Source organism: Pinus tabuliformis, chromosome X (genome assembly GCF_031772625.1).
Source record: "Pinus tabuliformis cultivar Carrire ecotype Pingquan chromosome X, CPIR1, whole genome shotgun sequence".
NCBI lineage: Eukaryota > Viridiplantae > Streptophyta > Pinopsida > Pinales > Pinaceae > Pinus > Pinus tabuliformis.
Window position 1 is genome coordinate 1,650,611,533 of NC_142308.1, and position 24,989 is coordinate 1,650,636,521.

At 39.7% G+C, this 24,989-nt stretch overlaps 1 long non-coding RNA gene and 1 pseudogene across 9 annotated transcripts in view; one reads left to right on the forward strand and one right to left on the reverse strand.

Annotated features, from left to right (window-relative positions):
* The window catches only part of LOC149146356 (uncharacterized), a 205,686-nt gene that overhangs the window by 69,864 nt on the left and 110,833 nt on the right, over positions 1-24,989 (reverse strand). For all 9 annotated transcript variants that reach the window (XR_016264310.1, XR_016264317.1, XR_016264315.1 and 6 more), the window contains one exon: positions 2,913-3,000. This is a non-coding gene — a long non-coding RNA (uncharacterized LOC149146356). The remainder of the gene's footprint in view (positions 1-2,912; positions 3,001-24,989) is intronic.
* LOC149146357 (chaperone protein ClpB3, chloroplastic pseudogene) lies at positions 3,010-8,485 on the forward strand (annotated as a pseudogene).

The window sequence follows — 24,989 nt, forward strand, 5'->3', positions numbered from 1 at the left end:
TAATAAGTAGGTGAAATAAATCAGTTGCTGCAGCGATAGAATTTTAGTTTAGAAATTTTCACAGAGCTTAGCAGTGGCAGTTTAGCTTTGTTTTGGTGGAGGGCTCGTGCAGCCTTGGGGCAGATCCTTGGGGCCAGTTCTATCTCAACTATATTAGTTGTTTCAGCGTGTAAAACCCCAGTTTATATATATTAATAAAAGTTGAGATTGTTTTCCAGTTTATTGTGTACTTGTTTGTTGCATGTTGATTGCTTTATTTTACATGGCAATGTTCTGTTAAATTTATGAGAATTTGGTTGTGAAAATTTTGTTCAAGAGGCATTTCAGGAAAAATAGTCGTAATTTCCCATTCGAAATATTACACTCCATGGTCAAAGAAAGACAACTCGTGGTCTTTCTGGCTAAGGCACGAGCCAGAGAAGACCTTCCACTCGCTACAATTTTCAATATCTTGTGGGCAAATCCTGCATGCCTAAACACTTAGGCCTGTGCAGAAGTATCTGCCTAAGCTACAAACATCAACTTTGTGTTGGTGTTAATCCATAATTGAGCATAACACTACAGTAACATCAACCAAGCATGTAGCTTAGTGCTACAGCACCACATGAGCCAATGGCAGATCTTAGCTTCAATTCCTATCCTTTCCAATGTTCCTGCATACAATTAAAGCCATGATTGTGATTAGGAATTCCCAAGCACTAGATCTAGATGTTTGACATGGATTGTGAGGGGGCGTTTGGGTGTCAATCCACAATGGTAGCTTGCTCTTTGTTTAAGGGGGAGATGAGGAATATCTTCATTTTCTTTTACTTGTATGTGTTTGTGTTCGTGTTAATCAACAACTAAGCATGCCACTCCTATGACAAAAACCGAACATGTGGCTTAGTGCTAGAGCATCCCAAGAGCTAGTGGCAAGTTTTGGGTTCAATTCCCAACCTTTCCAATGTTTTTGCATAGAATCAGAGCCGTGGTTGTAACTTGTGACTAGGAATTCCCAAGTGCTACATCTAAATGATTAACATGGCTTGAGAGGGGGTGTTGTGGTGTCAAACAACACTGGTATCTTTCTCTTATTTGAGGGGGAGATGAATATCATAATTTTCTGTTACTCTTTTGTCTTTGTGTTGGTGTTAATCCACAACCAAACATTCCACTAAAATAACATCCACCAAGCATATAGCTTAGTGCTAGAGCATCCCAAGAGCCAGTGGCAAGTCTGGGGTTCAATTCATACCCTTTCCAATGTTTTTGCATACAATCAGAAACGTTGTTGTGACTAGGAATTCGCAAGTGCTAGATCTGAATGATTGACATAGCTTGAGAGGGGGTGTTGGGGTGTTAATCCACACTAGTAGCTTGTACTTGGTTTGAGGGGAGATGAGGAATATCTTCATTTTCCTTTACTCTTATGTCTTTATGTTGGTGTTAATCCATGACTGAACATGCCACTGCAACAACATCAACTGAGCAATGTAGCTTACTGCTAGAGCATCCCAAGAGCCAGTGGCAGTTCGGTTCTATTCCTAGCCTTACCAATGTTTTTGCATAGAAACAGAGCCAATGTTGTGACTAGGAATTCCAAGCGCCAGATCTGAATGATTGACGAGGATTGAGAGGAGGTGCTGGGATGTCAACCCACACCTGAACATGGCATTGCCCTAACATTGAATTGACATGTTTCTCAATTGTAAGCATCACACCAACATTGATCATGTCCTGGTTTCAATTCCCAGCCCACTCAAAGTTTTCACACTTTGTATAGCATAGTTTGAAACAACAGTTGACCATCACTAATAGTTTACAACAGTTTTCATTAATAATTAAGATTGGATGGTTGATTAATCATCTAGTTGAACTGAATCGTACCATAATAAACACAAATTTGAGTGAGGTACAAGACAGTTTTCCATAGCAGCAAGGACATATAGTGTGAAACCAGGCTTTAGTCAATAAAATATACATTAAATAACAATTTTTTTGGAAATTGATCCCGATAATCGGGCAAAACTAAATAATAAAAGTAAATATGTTTATGACAAATTGTTCAATTCATGTATGAATTTTAATTTCATTAAGAGGACAATCTAGAGCTTCTTGATTTGCCTGAAGTTTCAATAAAGGGAATAGCTTGCACTACTTTAACATATAAGCCTCTAAATTTGAGTGACTTTTGCACTATTGTGGATAGTTTTTTTATGAGTCTAGTTGTTGAACTTAAATAAGTCTGAATTGTTTCGCAGTATTAGACCCCCATCAGATAAATTCACTGAGGGTCTTGACCCTTCATTTCCAAAGGAGTCCCTTCTAGCAATAGCCTCACTCAGACTATCGACCCTCATGAAGACCTATTATGGACAGGCCAGTAGACAATTTAATAGCAAGGTTCTAATTTGGATAGCTATGTATTGTAGTTCAAAACTGCTAAGAAGATGAAGTCTATGTTTAAAGTTAGTTATAGTTCATAACTTAAAAGGGCATATTGTTGGTCTTCATCTGAATTTAACTTTCATTACCAGTCATGGAAAATATATCTTTGGAGGGAAACTGAACTGTTTCCTTATTTAACATGGAATAAGGGATCATATTCGTGCAAAATATGCTATTACATTTATCACCTGTTGATGAATTAGTTCCCTTTCCTTTTTTCAACAATGTAATTTTAGTTAGTCATATATTCAAAATGCAGCAGCAATTTCCATTCTTCTTAAAACTTTTATTTAACCAATATTTCATCAGAAAATCACTGAAATAACAAAAGTATTACCCAAGCATTAACTTAGCCAGTCATTCAATAAAAATTTCTCTGCTCGAAATACAACAAAACCCTAAATTTTAATAGTGAACATTTCACAGAAACAAACATCAAACATCTCTTGTCTGTTTCCAGCAGAGGGAGGACAGAGGATACTAACCTCATCCTTGTCACTGAACCTTCTGGATCATCATAACACCTAATGAACATACATCCCACATCTCCATTACTTCTATTGCATTGCTCAGCTGCAAAAGGAAAATAATTAGGTGATGACAACAAATCTCCATTACTACTAATGCATTTCCTTGGCTGTGAAAAGAAATAATTATGTGAATACAACAAAATTCATAGCCATTAAAATTGAGGTACCCCATCACAAGAGAGAATCAGAAATACAAAGCTAGAAGAGGGAAATTTCAAGTCTGAGGAAAAATATATGTATGCAAATTTGTCATTTCAATCACATTCTCCTTCAACAATCGCTATTAAATCCTCCATGTACTGAAAAATCCAGCATATGAAGCACGTGATGAAGGTAAACCTTAATATTTAATCACTGCTTCTAAAAGATTAGTAGACATGAAGCATCTTCGTTTTAACTCCCAAACCGGACAGAAATATTGTTAGATTACTGACAATCATTAAAAAGCAAAGTAGAATAGATAAGACAGACTTTAAACTCAAACATGCGGTGCCCCTCAACTATCTATGCGATCAAGCATACATATGTAGATGTATGCTTCTCAATCTTCCACCAAGTTTCCAAGACATGGGAGCAAGCAAATGCATCAGGGAACATGTGGAAGGAGCCCCCAAATTTTAGGGAATGTCAGTATCTCTGACATAGGGGACCTCACCTGATATACTAAGAAATATAAATTAAAATATATGAAAATTAAAACATAATTCATTGAAATTTTATACATAACAATATGCCAATAACATTCATAATTGCATGTAACCAATTTTAACAGAATTGGAACTGATTGAGGTCCAACTAGTATGGAACTAGAACCAGCTAGTGAACCAGTCTACTAAAAAGTATATAATACATATATTCATTCATTCATTCGTGTACGTCAATGTAAATCCAAACAATTAGACATCAAATATGCAAAGTTTGCCCATGTATATAACATGGCAGTACCAATCGTGAACATAGCAAAATGGCAATAAGTGCAAATCGTAATACTTATCCAAAATCAAGGCTCTAAATGGCTACTATAGTCCAAAAAACAGCATGCTACAACAAATAACTACATATCATCAAAACCATCATTTATAATAGGATCCCCATCATCAATGTCACCTGATACCTCCTCATCTAGCCTTTGCCTCTATCTCTAACCTCCAAGGACATTGGTCGACACCATCAAATTCTGATGAAACTACCTTATCCAAGTCTTAAAATATGGGAGAAAAGGCCTAACATGCCTATACAATGATTTTGGCTTGAGTGAAGAGTACACTTTCGCTAAATTCAAGAGAGGGGAGTTGAACAATCAAGACCGCCTGTTAACCCTCATTTTGGCAAGGGATAACACTAATGAATTTCTTCACTAGCCCTTGTATTTTTGAACTTTGATAGCTAGGGTACTTGTTTCCAAGGACACTGGTGGAGGATACGAGGGGAGATTTGTTGATCATGTGATGTAATCTATGATAATGCATAGTCCCTCTATTGAATCCCACCAAGGTTTGGAGATGGTTTTAACTTTATTTAGAATTATGGGCCCTTTCACAATTCCCAAGGTAGCTCACAGTGCCCAAGGAACTAATCACATCATCCGAAGCTTTTTGGGCTATTTTCACTTGCATGGGTCACCTCTTGACATGTCATGTTCAAGATTTTTGAGCACCCTCTTCCTTCATCATTTTTGAAGCTATTCTATACTTGCTTTGGGGGCGACTTCTTTGGAGGACCTACCTCCTAGACACTCTAACACGTGGACCTTGTTTGACTTAGAGAGGGTCTTACCAACATTTTTGGAGATTCCTTGCTTGAGATATGGACATGATCTTCCCTTGGAGACATCACACATGCTTGTTGGAGCTGATCTAGAGGATATCATTCACCTAGAGAGAGTTGTTTCATTGCTTGTAAAGCCTTTTCTCATTGGAAGACTCGTGTACACGTTGGAGGACCCTAGGGAATTTACATTGCACTTTTAAGGATGGTTTTTCACCTTGCACTTGACTTGTGGAGCTTTTTTGGAGGACCAACACCCTTTGGAGGGTTTTATTTCATGATTTTGAGGATGTTTTTGCCTTGGAAGCCAATACCTTGAATGAAACTATAAGGGGTTGAATTGCACACTTGGAAATGGTGGTTGAGCATCTATACAATTTGGGGGACCTTTGAAGGCTAATGTTACCACCATTTGGACACTCTCTCTTCTCTCTCTTATGGAGATGTCACTCTCTTTGGAGTGTTATTGCATCTTGATTATTGTACATGTGGCTCAACCACTTTATTTTACTGTTCTTTTAGATTAATTAGTTGTAGTAAAATTGTATTTTACATTTCTTAGGCTAGATCTAAGCATCTCACATGAGATAATATTATTTTATTATCAAGGATGTTAAGCATCAATCTATATAAAGAGATACACTTCCTTATTATCACTCATGGTTGGATTTTTGGAGCTTCCATTTCTTGGAGCTCAATTGACATATCTTTCTTAGAGCATATGATAGCATAAAGGTTTCTTTCTTTGCAATTCTTGAAGCTTCTCTATCTTAGCTCTTTTTTGGTCAGTGTTCCACAGGGACGCGTCCCCCAGGGTGGGGTGCACGCACCCCTCGCACCCCACGCACCCGGGAGGGGGAGACTCTCGGGGGTGCGTTTCCCCACGTCCCCCTTTTGGGGAGACTCGGGGAGACGCAAGGGGGTGCGTTTCCCCAATGTGGGAGACTCGACTCCCCGAAAGGGGTACTTCTGGGCATCCCCCCCAAAAATGGGGTTCTTCTGGGCATCCCCCCGAAAATGGGGTTCTTCTGGGCGTCCCCCCTTCATTTTTGTCTAATTACCCTTTATAAACCAAAAAAAAAAATTAAAGAAAATGAAAATTAATTTATTAAAAAAACATAAAAAATAAAAATAAACTAAATTAACAATTACAAATAAAAAATTACATGAACAAGTTAGGGTTAACTCCACTTTTCAAGTTTTCATTCTGCCGCCATTCATTATGCTCTTACCTCAACGCATTTTTTTTCTTCCATCTGCTCTCACTGCACCCACGAGAGCTTCAACGCATCCTCACTCTTCTCCACGCAACGGCTTGCTGTTAGCACTTAGTAGTCGTTGCCCAACAGGTGTTGGCAAAACAGAATTAGCTAAGGCTCTTACATCCTATTTATTTAATACTGATGAAGCTCTAGTGAGGATTGACATGAGTGAATACATGGAGAAGCATGCAGTTTCAAGGCTGATTGGAGCACCACCAAGGTATGTGGGTTATGAAGAAGGGGGACAGTTGACTGAGTCTATACGTAGAAGGCCTTATGCAGTTATTCTGTTTGATGAAATTGAGAAGGCACATACAGATGCCTTCAATATTCTACTTCAGGTTTTAGATGACGGAAGGGTCACTGATTCTCAGGGTCGAACTGTAAGCTTCACCAACACTGTCATTATTATGACTTCAAACATTGGTTCTCAATACATTCTAAGTAGGCTTGATGATGAACCTGGCTCAAAAGAGGAACTGTATGAGAGAATGAAGAACAGGGTTATGGAAGTGGCTCAAATGACATTCCGCCCCGAGTTCATGAATCGCATTGATGAGTATATTGTTTTCCAACCTCTAGACCGTGAACAAATTAAGAGCATTGTAAGATTACAGGTATGTGGTTCATCTATCGTCATAAAACCAAAGCGAAATAGCAGAGGTTGGTCAGATATATTAGAAGTTAATTTATTTATAACTTTTTGATTTAATCATATAGAAACAACTGTTTGGAATATATGTTAGTTTCAGTTATTATTTTGGTTTTCAATGTAAATTATAGAATGATGATAGAATGATGATTGATGAATGATAATTGATATGGATCAATGTACATTGTATTTGAATATTTGAATTTCATATTGAATTTTATTATCGAATCTTATGGTATTGAATCTTGATGAATTAGCATTATTGAACAATGAATATGAACATGAAAATTTCAAAATTATATACATATATATAAATTTATAATATATATAATTAAAAATTATATTATATATACCTCGACGTCTCCCCGTCTCCCCTAAATTTCCCTAAAATTTCAGGGTTCTCCGACACGTCCCCTTTGTGCATCTCCCCACACCCGCGTCTCCCCGTCCCAGAGACTTGGTGGAACATTGTTTTTGGTGCACAAGGATTGACAGTGAAATGTTCAAGTCTTCTACAGTTACTGGATCTATCAGGCCCAGGGGCTGGATCCACAGATCCTCAGATCAAAGACAAATTCAAATGTGGATCTGCTAGGATCTGCCCATGATCCATCTATGACAATGACAGCAACATTGTCAACGTCAATGCAAATGTCAAGAACTTAAGAATCAGCGGAAGCATCACACAATAATGGATAACCCGTAATGATATAGTGATTCGATTAATCAGCAAATGTCAGCACAAGGAGAAATTAGCAGACGTGTCAAACCATAATGGATAGCCCAATAATAAATGGATTACTCAGGAGTTAGTCAACAAAAGATTAAGGTTTTCTCAGTAGTTGACCACTATTATAAGCTACTATAAACTTAAAGTACACCAGGTAAAGTTTATAACCATTTAAATATTTTAGTTAATCTTAAGGTTTATAAATTACTTAAGTGTTGAAAATAAAATACAAAACCTCTTAAATATTTATAAAATCCAAGATCAAGGCCTGGAGCAAGTTGTTCATTGAAAAACAAAAGGCTTCCCTTAAAGAAATTGAAGGAAAGATTGCTGACATTTTCCAAAACAATGTCACAGGTGTTTTTTCGCAGGATACCTTGGAGTCATTAAGATCATTTTAGTCAACTAAAAGAGAGCTCCCAGCATGCGAGGAGAAGCTATGGAAACAGAAAAGTAGGGCTATCTGGATTAAGGAAGGAGACAATAACACAAAAAAATTTCACCAGTTTGTTAATTCTAGGAAGACCGGGAATAAGATTTGGGATTTGGGAGAATAGTTGGGCAATATTGTCAGCTCTTTCCCGGAAAAGGATAGCGCTAGTGCTAATTATTTTAAATCTCTTTTCTTGAAACCTGCAGTCTACCTGATCCTAGGAGCTTTAGAGGTTTTGGATCTCTTCCCCAGCTTGGTTAATGAGGAATCGATTGAATCTTTGGAGGAAGTCTCAGAGGAAAAGGTTCGCAGAGTGCTGGCTTTGATCCAAAGAGGTAAAAGTCCAAATCCAGAAGGTTTTACCATTGAATTTTACGTCACTTTCTTTGATTGGATGAAGGATGATATCCTGAAAGTAGTCAGGGAGTCACAAAGTAGGGGGTGTATGCATGGGACCATTAACTCTACGTTCCTATGCTTGATTTCAAAAAACAAGAGTCTAAAGGTTTCAGCAATTTTTGGCCTATTTCGAGTTGTAATGTCATTTACAAACTTATTTTGAAGATTATTGCTATGCAACTGAAACCCATCTTGAGCAATTATATTTCCGAAGAGCAACTTAATTTTTTGGAGAATCGCCAGATCCACGATGTTGTAGCTTTAGCCCATGAAGCAATGCATTAAATTAAAAAGGAAAATTTATTTGCAATGGTCATGTTGTCGCACAGATTGTCACGACAACGCTCAGACCGGGGGCTATCACCCTGATCCCCGATCTCTCCGTTTAAGCCTGTCTCCCGCAGCTAAGGGGGGTAGACCCTATGGGAAAATGATGACCAACTGGAGCACTTAATTGATTTTACTAAGATAATAGACCAGTGCCTTCTGAAAGAAATGATTAAACGATTATTTATCAAATGCTGCAAAAATATGAACTCATCAACATTCGTTTACCAGCAAACAACTCAAATAAAGTTTAACTTTTACCAAATGCGAGATAATGACTTAATGATACTCCAGCAATTAAAATTTTGAAAGATAAAGTGCTTTAAACAACCACGTAAAATGCTAACCAGAGATCACATTCATGTAGTTAATCTTTAGATGAACATTAAAGCATGTTAAACATTAATTCCCACATCAAAATTTTAGCCTCAGCATAAAAGATAAAACATAAGAAATTCCTGAGCCAAGACTGAAATTGGCAAAAAAATTCCCAAAATATTTTTATATTTTTCAGATAAAACAAAATTTAAAACTAAATGAAACCTTTTATTATTTTATTTTTTATGATTTTTTTTTTACTTCAAACAAAATTAAATCTAAACTATAAGGAAAGAAACTCTTTATGCTTTTTAAATTTTTATAATTTTTATGATTTTCTTTTTTTTATTTTTTTTTATTTTTTATAAAATAAAATAAAATTTAACTAAACTATAACAAAAACTAAATTTAAATCACAAAATAAAAATTAACTTTAAATATGTCCAAAGCTAAAACTGGAACAAAAAGTAAAAAGTCTTATTCTAAATGAAAATTAAATATATACAAATAAGATGAAATCTACAACTAATAAAAATATGAATGACATCAAAACAAAACTAATTAAAATTTTAAACTATGAATCTAAAATCTAATTGAAAATTTCAAAGAATTGAAATGAAACTAAAACGAGAATTACGCAAACCCTAGCTAAATTATAAAGAGAATCTAAACGTTACCTTTTATTTTTCTGCTATGTGAAACCAAAAACTTCAAACTAAAATCGAATCCTGTCTATGCGTAGAAACCTAGCCGCTATTCAGAAAATATTTCAAGAAAAAAAATTGTTTTGCCGCAGGAAGGAGCAGACGCGACGCAGCTTTGTCTTGACGGCGAGAAAAAAAAAATGCAGGTGGACGGGATGCCAAGGGAGGAGTTGCGTGGAACGCTACTTGTGGATAGGTTGCAGGTCGAATGAAAGCTGCTGAAGGAAGTATGGAGCTGCGTGAAACTAGCAGAGAGTCAACAACAAATGAACGTGAAAAAGATGGACGGAAAGGTGAGGCGGTATGCAGATGACCGAGGAGCTAGTGACGGCCAGAAAATGAAATGCGTGAGGGGAGAAGTTTCCAGATGAGGAAGAAAGGCAGCAATTGAAGGAGCAGGGGAGTCGAAATGTGACAGCGTGTAGCTGGACGGCGGTGGAGAAGAAGTATGGGTTGAAGGGACGCGTGAGGGATGGAAGACGCACAATGAGAATGGCGAAGAAGAGAGGATAAGCTGGATGAGAACCACAGCAAAGGGATATGTGTGCAGTGTTTAAAAATGTGAGACATGCGTGGAAGTTGGAATGGCCAGCGTGAATGATAGTAGCGGTTGATAGAGCAACAGGTATGGAGAGGCTGGAACACAGCGTTGCTTTAAGAAAAAAAAATTCAAAATGTCCCTGAAACACAATTACACATGCAACATGACAAAACCCTGAATAATAGCGGGAGCTGATCAAACCCTCGAAGGTCTTCAGAAAACCCTGCAACCTGTAAATGGAAAAGAAAAACACCTAGAATACATGCAAAAAAAATAAAATCCTAAAAAAAACCAGCTACAAAAAATTTACAACTTTGTGGCTCTGCAACAGCCAGATTTGTCAATAACCCTCCATAATATTTTCAGCATATCAGATTTACTATGAGATACTTTAGAAATCTCTCATGCATTCATAAAACAAACTTAAATGATAAACCCAGGATCGAAACTGGCTGGGCTTTGCAAGAAAATGCTTTGTGGGAGTTGGCTGGTTCAGCCGAGAACTTCCCCAAACGCCCACTGATTTCTTCAATAAGGGTTTCCTGCATAGCTCACTTCAACCATCAATAAAGAGGGAAAAAACAATACTAGATTCCAGATGCAATGGAGATACCTGCCACTATTTCAGAAATACTATTACCATTCAAACCCTAGTAAGTGAACAAGATACTTGTGTTCAACAATACTCTACATCAAGCTATTACTAATGGCTAAAAATAAAATTATGCAGAAAAATAATTCATCTTACAGCATTTTCAGAAGAGTAACACCAGCGAGATTTTTAACCCCAAAGTCTTTCTTTATAGCACAGAAAATGCCTACAAGAGAGCTTTCTTTAGCACCAGACTCTCAGATCAAATCTGATCTACAATGACCCCTAGCACCCTATTTAAAAGAAAAATTCCCAACGGCTAGTTTGGTGATCCATGTCAAACTAATCTCGACCGTCGATGAGGATCAAGATTTCTTTTAATCTCATCCGTCGAATTTTTAAATGCATTTTAATATATTAAACAATTAACATTCTGCATTTATTTACTCAAAAATTTGACTTATTATTATTTTATTATTTTATTTTATTTTTTAAATTGTTATTTATTTTTTTAATTTATTTTATAAATTTTATTTTATTTTATTTTTTATTTTTTATTATTATTTTTTATTTATTATTATTATTATTTTTTAATTTTTTTAATTTAATTTTTTTTATTATTTATATTTTTAATTTTTTATATTTTTATTTTTGGATCCTCGAACTTAGCCTTTGGAAAAATCACCTAAGACTTAGGACTTAGGACTTATGAGGGGGTTAAAACATTTTATAACCCTCAAGACACTTTACATCATGACTTTTTACAATTTTACATCTCAAGGGGGAAAACCCATTTGACATAGACCCTCATAGACCACCCAATTCTGCGACCAAATATAATCTGGCAGATTAACACACTAGGATTCCTCTAAGATTCTAATGACAAAATTCATTCCGGCTTTGGGGTTAGGTTGAAGGAAAACTCTGTCGATCATGGATCGGTGAGACAAAAAACCTTCCGAAACGTAGATTATCACTAGAAAATTAGGTCCACCTAGGCAATTTACATACATGACTCAGATTTGCTAAAATTATTTACAATTTACACACGCAGATTGGGTTTACAACATAACATGGTCAGGTCGCTGATGACTGTCGAATGGCATGGACACATCGATCAAGCACTATCCCTTTTGCGAAGAAAAAGGGTTGTACTGCTATGGGTAGTTGACACGTAGTGGTCAACAGACCATAAAGATTGATTTATCAAAGGTGTATGATCGGTTTAACTAGTCTTTCATCGGACTTTGTCTTCATAAGATGGGGTTGCTCCCTAAGTTTATCAATTGGGTAATGGCATGTTGCAATCTTGATTAACGGAAGGCCATCTCTTTTCTTTAAAGCCTCGAGTGGTTTAAGACAAGGTTGTCCCTTGTCGGCCCTCCTTTTTTTGCTTATGGCGGAGACTCTTAGCAAATTGATCAAACAAGCAATGGATCAAGGCATTTTGAAAGGCGTAAAGGTAGCAAATCGGTCCTCCTTAACACATCTTCTATTTGTCGATGAAATATTGACATTCTTGGATGGATCGATTATGAGCATCAATTCAATGCATGGGATTATGTAAAACTTTAAAGAGGTCACACAAATGTTGATCAATGATGATAAGTTGATTGTATCTCTCCGGAAAATAGCATCGATAGTCAAAGCTCACCTGCAGGCCATCTTTCCTTTTAATCAATTCAACTTTCAAATGGTTTCAAACATTTGGGATTTCATTTAAAACCCAATGCATATAAATTGTTAGATTGGTTTTGGATGGTCAAGAAGGTGGAAGCCAGTATATCAGTATGGTTCAATCAGTGTATTTCTCGGGGAAGAAGACTAGTATTGGTGAAATTGGTCATTGAGAGTATACCAGTCTTTTGTACTTCTATTGCAAAAGTCTCAAAAGGAATCTTACAAAAAATCAAGAAAATAACCTTCAAATTTCACTGGTCTAGATGTCGGGCCTCGAAAGGAACTGTGATGCTTAAATGGGAGACTTTGGCCAAGCCAAAACATTTGGGTGATTGGGGGCTAAAGAACCCGGACCTTTTAAGCAAATTGCTCACGGCTAAGAGTCTTTAGCACCTACTAAATTCCAAATCCTTGTGGGGAAACATGATGAGAGATAAATATTTTGCTGGGAAGTCAATCATAGATTGGATTAGAGACCTAAGAAAGAGTGCTCAAAACTCCTTGATTGTTTGGAAAGCCCTTTCTTCAGCTTTTCCATTGATTGGTAATTGGGTAGTATGGAGGGTGGGGAATGGAAGGAGTATTAAGATTGGCCGGGATCCTTGGGCCGGGGCTAATGATGGTTACAAACTATCTGAAAACCTCATAAGATCCTTGAACAGGAAAGGAGTCTTTTACTTGGTTGATGTTAGTTTTCCCTCTGATTTGCTAAGCGGGAGGCATGGGGGGAGCTCTGCGATAGAGTTCTAGTTAAACAAGGCAAAGGCAATTGAATGGAAAGCATATATCAATCCTTTAGTTAATTCAATGATGAGGTTATCGGAGGACGGCGAAGACATTCTATCTTGGTCCAAGAATACTAACACAGGTACTTTCTCTGCGAAGTTGGGATATTCAGCACAATAGGAAAACGATTTCAATGGCTCCCCTCTTTGGTGGTGGTGATTTGTTTGGAAACACCATGGGCCATTGAAAGGTGAAATAACATTATGGTTAGCTTTATACAATCGATTATTAACTTAGGATAACAGTATGAGATGAGCGCTAGATATGTCCCAGACAATGCTCTTTACGCTGCAATCATGAAGAATCGGTCTATCATATATTTGTTGAATGTTCTTACTCTCAGCAGGTCTAATCACTGGCCAAATCCTCTTTCAAACCATCCAAAGCTAGATGGATAAACCTGCGTTGGTGGAATGTGTTTGGATTGGATTTCAGATTCTTCTGTTCACGGTTTTCTAGTCTTTCCAACTGCATTTACCCATACCATCTAGTGGGTCTGCAATCTTGTAACCTTTCAAGACAAGAACATTCCTTGTGAAGTAGCGATAGGGGTTATCAATTCTATTTGTAAAGCTTTCAAGACTGAATCAAAACAAAAGAAGCTAAGAATCCCAATTATGTCATTGTTGGAGGATGAAGTCCTGTGTGGTTTCTTCAATGGAGAAAGCCAGGATCAAGTATGTGGCACCTGGGCAATTTTATTTCTTAGCAAGTTTCATTATCTTCACATTTGTTATTCTCTAGGAAGGGGATCGAATAACAAGGCAGAATTAGCATCCCTATGGGCCCTAGTCAACACAAAAAACAAATACAATGTTAAGGAAATTCAAATTATCAGTGACTCCAAGCTGGTGGTTGACCGGGTGGGAGAAAAAGTTGGGTTTTTGCCCCTCATTTGTATCATCTTCTCAAAGTGATTAAAAGGGAATTTCTAATGTTGGAATAGTACTCCTATAAGCACATATATAGGGAGCTCAACAGTCTTGTCGATCGTCTTTAAAAATATGTTGTACATGGTCTAATCAGAAGACTCAAGATCCATGAATTCATGGAAGGACAGGCTCACGTGGCCATGGTAATCAATCTGTAATAGAAGATGATCACAGTATCAAGATTGATGTATATTATGTGTAATGTCCCAAGTGGAACAATTTGGGGTTTTCTTTAAATTCTAACTCAGAAATACCTCAAATAAAAATTTCATTCATAAACAAAAGATTGCCATGTAAAATCAAAACAAATAGAGCACTGCAATCCCATCACACAATGAACAAGAAATTTCTCAGCTTTTATTATAATGGATAACCTGGAGTTACATGCACATACAACCAAAATAGCTGAGATGAATAGTTGGCCTCTAAGATAATCTGCTGCACTGTTATGTCGGCCCTCCAAACTTGATTGAATTGCACTGCTGAGCTCTCCTGTGAATTCTGGATGAATTCACCAAGGGGAGATGGGTACTCGCCCAATCTCACTGAATCACCCGAGAGTTTCCGTCCTGGGGCTACTGCTGAAGTAGAGAACCAGATCCTCAACCTTTCATACAAGAAGAAATATCAAATCCAAGATTTCCCCTAATGGCCTCCTACTCTTTTTATAGATCTGATGGACCCCTCTAGAAGTTCTTGTTTTAGTATGATTTTAATCATTGGACAAATTTCCCTTAATTAAAATATTCTTTTTAATGTAGGAAAATGGTAAATTGGCCACCATGCTTCCTCAAGCCACCGAAAATCACTTCTAGCCATCCCATCCTATAGATATTCTCGTTCTGATTCCAACGAGCTATTATACTAAGGTGTTCTGCCAAGTATTCCTCCCGAAATTCCACCTTAAGCGAAATTAATGGAGTCAGGCCCATTAATAACTCATTTTTTTGAAAGTTGTCAAAATGCAACGGAACGAAAGGCAAATTGTGCGGATGATGGAATATACCAAGCGAATGCCATCGGACCTCATAAAAACTCCTCAAAACCCCATGAAACACCTCTTGAAGCCTCTGGGCCCATTGATGAAGTAAACCTGCACCTGTGACCTCTCTGCCCCAGCCCTGAAAGTCCATCCTAACCATGCCATGAGGAATACCAAAAAAGGAACATTACAAGTCCTCCCGCCCCAAAATTGCTTGCCCTCAAGCAATCCAACCCTGTGGACTAGTCTAGTGACCCAACGCAACTAAGACCCAATGCCTAGATCCCATACGAACCACTGGGTGATGCTCTGCCTCTGTGTCAACCCACCATGATACCCCTCAATCCCCGCATCCCAGGCCAATCTTTGACTGAACCTGTCATCAACAAATCCTCCTGGATCCCAATGCCACCCCGAACAAGCATCAATGCTACACGGCTCCTGCGTGCTATAGCTCTGGCTGTGAATGTTGCCCCACCAACTGCGTACCAACTCATCATCTCTCTCTAGTCCAACCCCTGACTCAATCCAATGCTAATCCTGCTCTCCTGATGTCGGGATGGAATGTTGAAGAGTTGTCGACCTGTATCCCACTGCCAACTAGAGTATGTAGTCTTTGACATGTCTGGGGGTCCCTGCTCTACTACGCCACTGACTGAGGATATCACACCATCAATAGGATACCAACTCATGATCTCTCGCCAATCCATCCTGCGGGACGGATTGGATGCATAGGCACCTGTATATGTGACAAGCCCCCTATGCTGCATGGTGCCCCACTCACCCAACTATGCCTGGTGTGTCAACAATATCCATCGAGAAAACCCTGCCTCTCTCCCTGTAATGGGTACAAGTAGCCAAACTGTGATGCAAGCCCTGTCCATGTACTCTTGGAGAGGGTTGCTCCCTGAACATACTGTAGCTCTACCAGTTCCCTGTGCAAGCACCTGCACCTCATCAGTGGGTCGGCCCAAAGATGGATGCACCACCATATCAAAAAGATCCACCCTCATCTAGCTTGAAACTCCATGCTCCTCTAGTCTACCAACCTCATGCAAAGTTATCCCGTCAAGCCCTCGCACCTCCTGAAGACATGTGTCTGCAAATACTGTCACCCTGCGAGTTGTATGCATATCTACCTGCTCCTCATCGATGGTTGGCCCCAAGGATAGCAGCTCATCATTCTCCATCATGGGCTCATCATGCATACTGTGCATATCATCCTCCTCAACTAACTCATGCTCCACCATATGCTACTCCTGCTGAATCATCACGGGTGACTAATCATCCCAAATGTCTCCCATAGGGTCCACTGGCTACTCACCATACACACTGGAATATAGATCTGCCTGTTGTCAACAACTCCACATGACCGCTCATGCTCCCCAAAGGCACTCTCGTATGACCCCATGGACTCATCCAAAGAAGAGTCTCATCCTGAAAGCCAGAAGGAATATCCTCTTGTTCTACCTCTACCATCTCCTCTGCATCTCTCAAGCATGAGTGGTCAAGTCCCTTGCAGATGAAGCAAAGACCCTTCCTGCTCAACTCATTCTTGTTGCATGGTTGGTCACCATAAATCCACCGCAACTCCTCCTGGGTCAACCGTCTCCTAAACAGTCCAATGTTCTGCTCAAATAACCTTTCGGCTAGTTTATAAGCATCAGGTGAAACCAACTATTCCTCCCTCCAAATGGCCAACAACTGAGACTGCAACGTCCTGCAAATGGCATCATGGCCTCCCATACATGAGGACAAAATGGATTGCATGTGTGTTATGATTATATCAGGATGATGTTTCCTAATGCTGAAGAAGCATTAGAACATTTGTAGGATCAAGTCATCACACTCCAGCTCAAACATGAGGTCATAAGATCTAACCAAGGCCATGACTTCTAGGATCTCTAGCCTCTTCCCAAAGGTAGGGCCCTCATTGTTATCCAAATCCTGAAAGGTCTCCACTATCAACCTGAAGATTCTCCTCATAATGTCATCATTGTAAGGGGGTATAGGTGCAGTCAACATCATGATACTACTGAGACAAGAGGCAACTGGAAGTTTGACTCCTATACAAGGGTGCTCCAAATATTTGTGTTGTATGAGAGCAAGCATGGTTGGTTTTAGAGCCCAAATCAAGGTCTTCCCATTTGACTGATGCACCTTGGAGAGGGGTGTAGCAAGTTCTTCTAGTTTGAGAAGGATTTTGTTGTAATCCCCATGCATCTCAAAAGTGTCCCAAGTATAAAGATTTTGTATCCCAACTCATGTTCCTTTTGTGGCTTCTCTTGTCGTAGCATAGTAACTATCCCTTTGGAAAAAGATCTCTTGATTATTGCGGCTAGTTTATTAAGAGAGTTTATGAAGGTTTCATTCGTGTTTTAATTTAATGATGGAAAGTTTATCAAGTTGTTTCATACATGACGTGAGTGACAGACTCTTCAACTCATCAGATTAATGAGTTGCTCAAGAATGCACATATAATTGTGTTCAATGTTGTTACAAAGACATAGATGTCTTTCTGGAAATGGACAGAGTTATAAAATTACTTTATCATAGATTTACACAGTGTATGAGAAAGATGGAACCTGGTACTTCCATTCTCATTGGCTAGTAACTTAGTCTTCTTCAGAACAGGGGAGATGGAGGCACATACACGGTCAACGTCATCCTTCAGTTCCGCTTTCCCATCGTTCAGTTCAACAGCTCATTCCTCCTATGTTTGCCTTGAGAATACCCAACAAACAAGACTATGTGTAATAGTTAATACCACCAGCAAGTATGGAGTCATAGCCTCTCCATGGCAGTGACCCGCAATGTTTTTACCCAGCCAATAGAAACCTCCAGAATCCAGCTTCTTAAAGAGATTCAACGGATAGTCATACTCATCACTACGACTCCCAATCAAAGGTAAAGGCGTTCCAGAATAACCACAACTCATTCTTGGAAAAGGCAATCACTCGTACAATAGTAGGGATGAAGGATCCGATTCACTTGTTCCACAGGAAACTCATTTATTTTGTGGTCGCTTGCCCAACAAATAAAAGTGTGTGATTCACACCCTGGAAAAAGAATCTCATGCTTATGTTGGCAGAACTCGCACAACAACTATCTTTTGAAATGGCGGCTCCCTCAATACAACATGGCCCTGGTATGTTTGTAGGCAATGAATTTACTTGGCATCAAGAGATATTTAGCTCAGAATGGCTCAGTTAGCCCCCACGCAACATACAGTTCAGCTACACCAACATTGATATGCATTTAATTCAACCAATGAATGCCATGTTATGAAGCTCAGTCAAAACTGGTTCAATCTTTGAGAAGGGAGCTTCACAATTTTGAAGATATTCGACCTCTAATAAGATGGGATTCTCGGCCTATGCATAATCTCTCAACCCCTTTTGGAAAAACCCTTGGTGTGAATGCGTCAACATGCCAATAGAGAAAGGAACGCGCCCAAAAAAATGAAAGCAGTCAGCCACTAATTTGGTCGTTATAACACTTATGTTGGACCTCTGTGGAGAATGGCATACTGGTAGCTAGTAAAATGCTGCAGTATTCGAATGTGGTCAGCTACTATGATTCAGCGCCTTCTTAATAGATGTGGTCCTCTAGAAAATAATGTAAATGGGGCTGCAGATTCTCGTCTTGGCATCCACTGCTACAATGACAAGGAATTTGATTGCTCAACCTAGAGCAATGACCTCGGCAACAATTTTGCTTCAGCATTATGTTAATTTGTGGTAGCATCAGATGTGCTCTAGCCATGAAAATTGGTGGAGAGGCTAAAGCACATGAGATCTCCAAGACCCAAAAATGGTTTGGGGAAATTCCACCCGGTTAGAGAGATATTAAAATAATTAATATTTTTAATGGGGTCCTAAGTCTAAACATAGGAAAATTAAAATATTAATGGGTGTTAATATAAAACTGGGTGAGAATGTTCTAAATGACATGGATCAAGCCAAATCTAATCATAGTCGTTGATTAGAGACTTAATCTTCGTCGTTGAAGACTCAACAGGAAAAGTATAAGAGGAGGCTCGAGGGTCAGTTGGAGAGACACCAAGATTGATCAGTTAGTTTGATTTTCTGGAGCGAGGTTTGCTGAGAGAAATCGAACAAGTGATCTAAGTTGCAGCAAGGGGAAAAGAGCACATAGTAGAGAGACATAGATGGTGCTAGAGGGCCAGCGCAATGATTGAGGAGGCTGCATAAAGCCATCAGGAGCCACGCAGAAGGCCAGAGAGACTACACAGAGGCTAGCAGGGCTTGCATGGGTGACGCAGAGGGCTAGAGAGTTGACGCAGAGAGGCAAAGGGTTGACGTAGGGGGTTCCAGAGCTATTCAGAGGCTAGCAGGGTTGACACAGAGCCTTGGAGAAACGCTGGAAGGATTTTCATGGGGCAGACTTGCTGAATATCTACTTCCGAAAAGAGGTATTACTACCAGATAGAAATCTTTGTTGGGTGAACCAGTTTGGCACCCTAGTTGTACTCAAGAAATCTGCTTAAAAATAAAACCCTCAGAATTGCTGCACCGATTTTCCCAAGTTGGGTTTTTCCGGGGACGATTGTTCAAAAATAATGGTGTCCCTTGTGTTTGTCTATTATTTCAGTTGATGATCTGTATATGAGTTGAGACTGCATTTGTGTTTATTTTCAGTATTTATATGGTTAAATAACGTGTTAAGGAATAAACAAGTAGGTGAAATAAATCAGATAATGCAAAAAGAATTTCTGACGTGTTAGACTTAGAAATTTCAACATGGTATCAGAGGATTGCAGATCACAGGAGAACTGAAGGCACCAACTTAATTAGAGGCATTTGCAACAGTAGCAGTTGTCCCGAGAGATAGAGTTGCTCCTAAGCAGAAAGCAGCAGAGAAGGAGTGACGCGGAGGGCCTGTGGCATCATTTCGAGCCAAAGAGAGGGCCAACGCAGAGCCAGAGAGAGGCAAAAGAGGCTCACAAATAGCCACGTAATCCTACTCAGCCAGGTAGGCTTGATGCAGTTGGCCAAAGGAGAGATTCAGTCTTGTCGGGATTGCGCAGAGCTAAGAGGCTCAGTTTCTTCAGTTGTTGGGACCTAGGGAACTGTGGGCAGATTGTGGATTGGGAAGCTGGTGGGGTGTTGTTGCTGTCGAAGCAGAACAGTACCTAACAGGACAGAACCAAGGTAGAGGGAGCTGCTACCTCGAGGGATTTCTAGCCAACAAATCCAGATCTAAGTTGCAGTTGCAAAGAGGATCGAAGAGGAGCGAATCGACAGTTGGTGGGAAGATTTCTAGCAGGGAAATCGAGACTCAGAGGGAGTCTAGGAGAGAACTTCCAAGAGAGGAGTCGAGGCTCAAAGGGATAAGTAGAGCGGAGATGGCAATGAACGGACAGAGGGATCAGGACAGGTTGGACGGGGCCTCCAACTTTGTCGTCTGGAAGGCTCGGATCCTGTTTGTTCTGGATAGACATCGCATCAACGGCTTCGCCTAGAGAATCGTGGCTATCCCAATCGACCCAGCTGATAATGAAAGGTAAGAGGATGCAATGGCGAAGGCAAAGTGCATAATCCTTGATGGGGTCAAGGATCATGTAAGACTGCATATTGCCAAGAAGAACACGGCAAAGGAGATGTGGGATACCTTGACGACATTGTATCAGGGCAGTTTCGTGTAGAGGAAGATGTTGTTGGAGAATCAGTTGTTGTCGTATCAGATGCAGAAGGGGAAGAAAATAGATCTATACCTCAGCAGGTTGCAAGAGATTCGGGACCAACTTACTTCCATAGAGGCCATACCGGATCAGGAGTTCATGGTGAGGACCGCCCTGAATGCAGTCTCCGAGGATTGGGAGACATTTGTCCAAAGCATTTTGGGCAGAGCTGATATTCTAGGATGGGAAGAGATGTGGGCAGCTCTTCGCCAAGAAGAGATCAGACGGGTGACCAAGGCGAGAAGGTCGAATCAAGAAAGAAGAAGAGGAGGATGCAACTCTAGCATCTGCGAGACAGCAGGGGAAGAGGAAGAAGAAGAACATCTCCAAGGTGACGTGCTTCCATTGTGGGGAGTTGGGTCATTATGCAACCCAGTGTCCCAGGAAGAAGAATAAGGGAGAGGCTTTTGACTCCAAGGCAACTCCGGCTAAGGCGGAGAAAGAAGTCGAGACGGATGACGACTGTGCCATGAGTGCTCATGCACCTCTAGAGAAGAGGTGGGGAGACATCGAGCTGTAGTTAGGAGGACTACAGAAGATGAGGGGCAAGATCCTTGAGGTACCCAAACTCTTGGATCATATCCGGCTATGGGAGCCCTAAATGACAGTAGCAGGGTGATGGATGTCAGTAGAAGTAAGATGCGAATGGAGCGACAAGGCAGTGCTAGAGTGTTGGGGTCTGTAGCAGCGCAGTGGGGGTTGCAGCAATACAAGATGCACAGAGATGTTTGTAGCAGTGCGAGATGCACACTGGAGGTTGCAGCAGTGCGAGATGCACACTGGAGGTTGCAGCAGCGCAGAGGCAATAGAGAAAGCACTAGATAGCAGCAAAGGTAGCTTCAGCATTAGGAGGCTTCCAGACTGACAAGGATGTCAGTAGTTGGGTAGATCAGTTACTTACTTCTTAGTAATTGAGTTGCAGTGAAGCAGTTAGCAGTGGTAATGCTATAGGCAGCATGATGCAGCATGTTGAGAGGGAGCTGCAATACAGATGTAGTAGTGGCAGTAGCAGAGCCATGGGTAGCAGTACAGGAGGCAGCAGTGCAGTGGATGTTGGGTAGTAGGCCAAGCATCAGCACAGGTACCGATGTTGGATGATCAGTGTGATGTTCAGTGGTGGAGCATTACTAGAGCACATTCCTCGCTAAGAGGGAGTGTTGATTTGTGGTAGCATCAGATGTGCTCTAGCCATGAAAATTGGTGGAAAGGCTAAAGCACATGAGATCTCCAAGACCCATAAATAGTTTGGGGAAATTCCACCCAGTTAGAGAGATATTAAAATAATTAATATTTTCAATGGGGTCCTGACTCCTAAATCTAAACTTAGGAAAATTAAAATATTAATGGGTATTAATATAAAACTAGGTGAGAATGTTCTAAATGACATGGATCAAGCCAAATCTAATCTTAGCTGTTGATTAGAGACTTAATCTCGGTCGTTGAAGACTCAACAGGAAAAGTATAAGAGGAGGCTTGAGGGTCAATTGGAAAGACACCAAGATTGATCAGTCAATTCGATTTTCTGGAGCAGGGTTTGCTGAGAGAAATCGAACAAGTGAGTTAAGTTGCAACGAGGGGCAATGAGTACATAGCAGAGAGGCAGAGATAGTGCCAAAGGGCCAGTGCAGTGATTGAGGAGGCTATGCAGGGCCATCAGGAGCCACGCAGAAGGCCAGAGAGACTGCACAGAGACTAGCAAGGCCTGCGTGGGTGACGCAGAGGGCCAGAGAGCTGACGCAGAGAGGCAGAGGGCTGACGTAGGGGGTTTCAGGGCTACGCAAAGGCTAGCAGGACTGACGCAAAGCCTTGGAGAAGAGCTGGAAGGATTTTCGTGGGCCAGACTTGCTGAATATCTACTTCCGAAAAGAGGTATTATTGCCAGATAGAAATCTATGTTGGGTGAACCAGTTTGGCACCCTCGTTGTACTCAAGAAAGTTGCTTAATAATAAAACCCTCAGAACTAATGCACCGGTTTTCCCAAGTTGGGTTTTTCTAGGGACGATTGTTCAAAAATAAAGGTGTCCCTTTTGTGTTTGTCTATTATTTCAGTTGATCATCTGTATATGAGTTGAGACCGCATTTGTGTTTATTTTTAGTATTTATATGGTTAAATAACTTGTTAAGGAATAAACAAGTAGGTGAAATAAACCAGATAATGTAGAAAGAATTTATGACGTGTTAGACTTAGAAATTTCAACACATTACTCGAACCATACAAATCAAAGCACAAATTCAACCCCCACAAAGCCACTAATTCATTTATGAGCATAATCGGGCTCTCCAGCATTTAAGATTGTGATCCTGGAACAACTGTATAATTGCATGTGTAAATGCAATCTCCTCGGAATGACGAAGAAATCTCTTCCAAACTTGCTCTGAAGCCGAACTTCAGTTTCGTGCAAGCACCCAGTAGATTGAATGAATTGAATTATTCAAGCACGGACCATCGTCACAAAATTTTCCAAGAAATATTTGGCAACCAAAATAGCGATAAGCTTCTGCCTGTAATTACTTTCGGCCTTTGATTGCAGATTGCAGAGAAATGCGGCCTTCTAGAATGTTAAAGTTGGCCCCTTGACTTTATAAATTTGGCTTTGAATAATTTGGGCCAAATTGTTTTATGAAATTATTCAATCATAAAAAATTGTAGAGCCATTAATATTCAGGAGACAATTTTGTGCACACCATTACTTCAGAAATTTGATAATCTTGGCTAGAACTTTATGATCTTGTAGACTCCCTCACAGCTGGTAGAGATCATGCTTTGATACCACTGTAATGTCCCAAGTGGAACAATTTGGTGTTTTCTTCAAATTCTAACTCAGAAATACCTCAAATAAAATTTTCATTCATAAACAGAAGATTGTCGTGTAAAATTAAAACAAATAGAGCACTGCAATCCCATAACACAATGAACAGGAAATTTCTCAGCTTTTATTATAATGGATAAACTGGAGTTACATGCACATACAACCAAAATAGTTGAGATGAAAGGTTGGCCTCCAAGATAATCTGCTGCACTGTTATGTCGGCCCTCCAAACTGGACTGAATTGCACTATTGAGCCCTCCTGTGAATTCTGGATGAATTCACCAAGGGGAGATGGGTACTCGCACAATCTCACCGCATCACCTGAGGGTTTCCGTGATGGGGCTACTGCTGAAGTAGGGAACCGGGTCCTCAACCTCTCATACAAGAAGAAATACCAAATCCAAGATGTCCCCTAATGGCCTCCTCCTCCTCTTTTTATAGATCTGATGGACCCCTCTAGAAGCTCTTGTTTTATTATTATTTTAATCATTGAGCACATTTCCCTTAATTAAAATATTCTTTTTAATGTGGGAAAATGGTAAATTGGCCACCATGCTTCCTCAAGCCACCGAAAATCACTTCTAGCCATCCCATTTTATAAGTATTCTCGTTCTGATTCCAACAAGCTATTATTCTAAGGTGTTCTGCCAAGTATTCCTCCCGAAATTGCACCTTAAGCGAAATTAATGGAGTTAAAACCCATTAATAACTCAGTTTTTTGAAAGTTGTCAGGATGCAACGGAACGAAAGGCAAACTGTGCGGATGATGGAATATACCAAGCAAATGCCATCGGACCTCATAAAAATTCCTCAAAACCCCATGAAACACCTCTTGAAGCCTCTAGGCCCGTTGATGAAGTAAACCTGCACATGTGACCTCTCTGCCCCAACCCTGAAAGTCCATCCTAACCATGCCATGAGGAATACCAAAAAATTAACATTACATTATGAACAATCATGTCAAAAAAGATGTACAGATATATCATGTGTCTAGGGCAACTAAATTTTTTATTTTTTTTATATGAACAAAAGTTACTTTTATCAACAAGGTCTTTTCCATGGTTGTGATCTAGAACTCCAAAAGTTCCTCGCCACCTACCCCAACTATATATAAACCATATACCCAATTTTTCCATGGTTTCCCTATGTCTCGATTTTGTTTATAAGATTCTAATATGTGTGATTTTGCTTGTGCTTTCACTCCTTATCTTACTTTTAGGCATACTTACACATCAGTAAATAATTTCATTAATAAGAATTCCTCTTGTTCTACCTTGTCAATGGAGTCCTAACCTATGTTTGATAGTATAGAACTTACTATAGTATTGCCCACCAGGCTGGTAGGACTTATTGTGGCCTAGGTTAATTTTTTTTCTTGATGCAATAATTGTATCGCTTCGCTTATCTCCAAG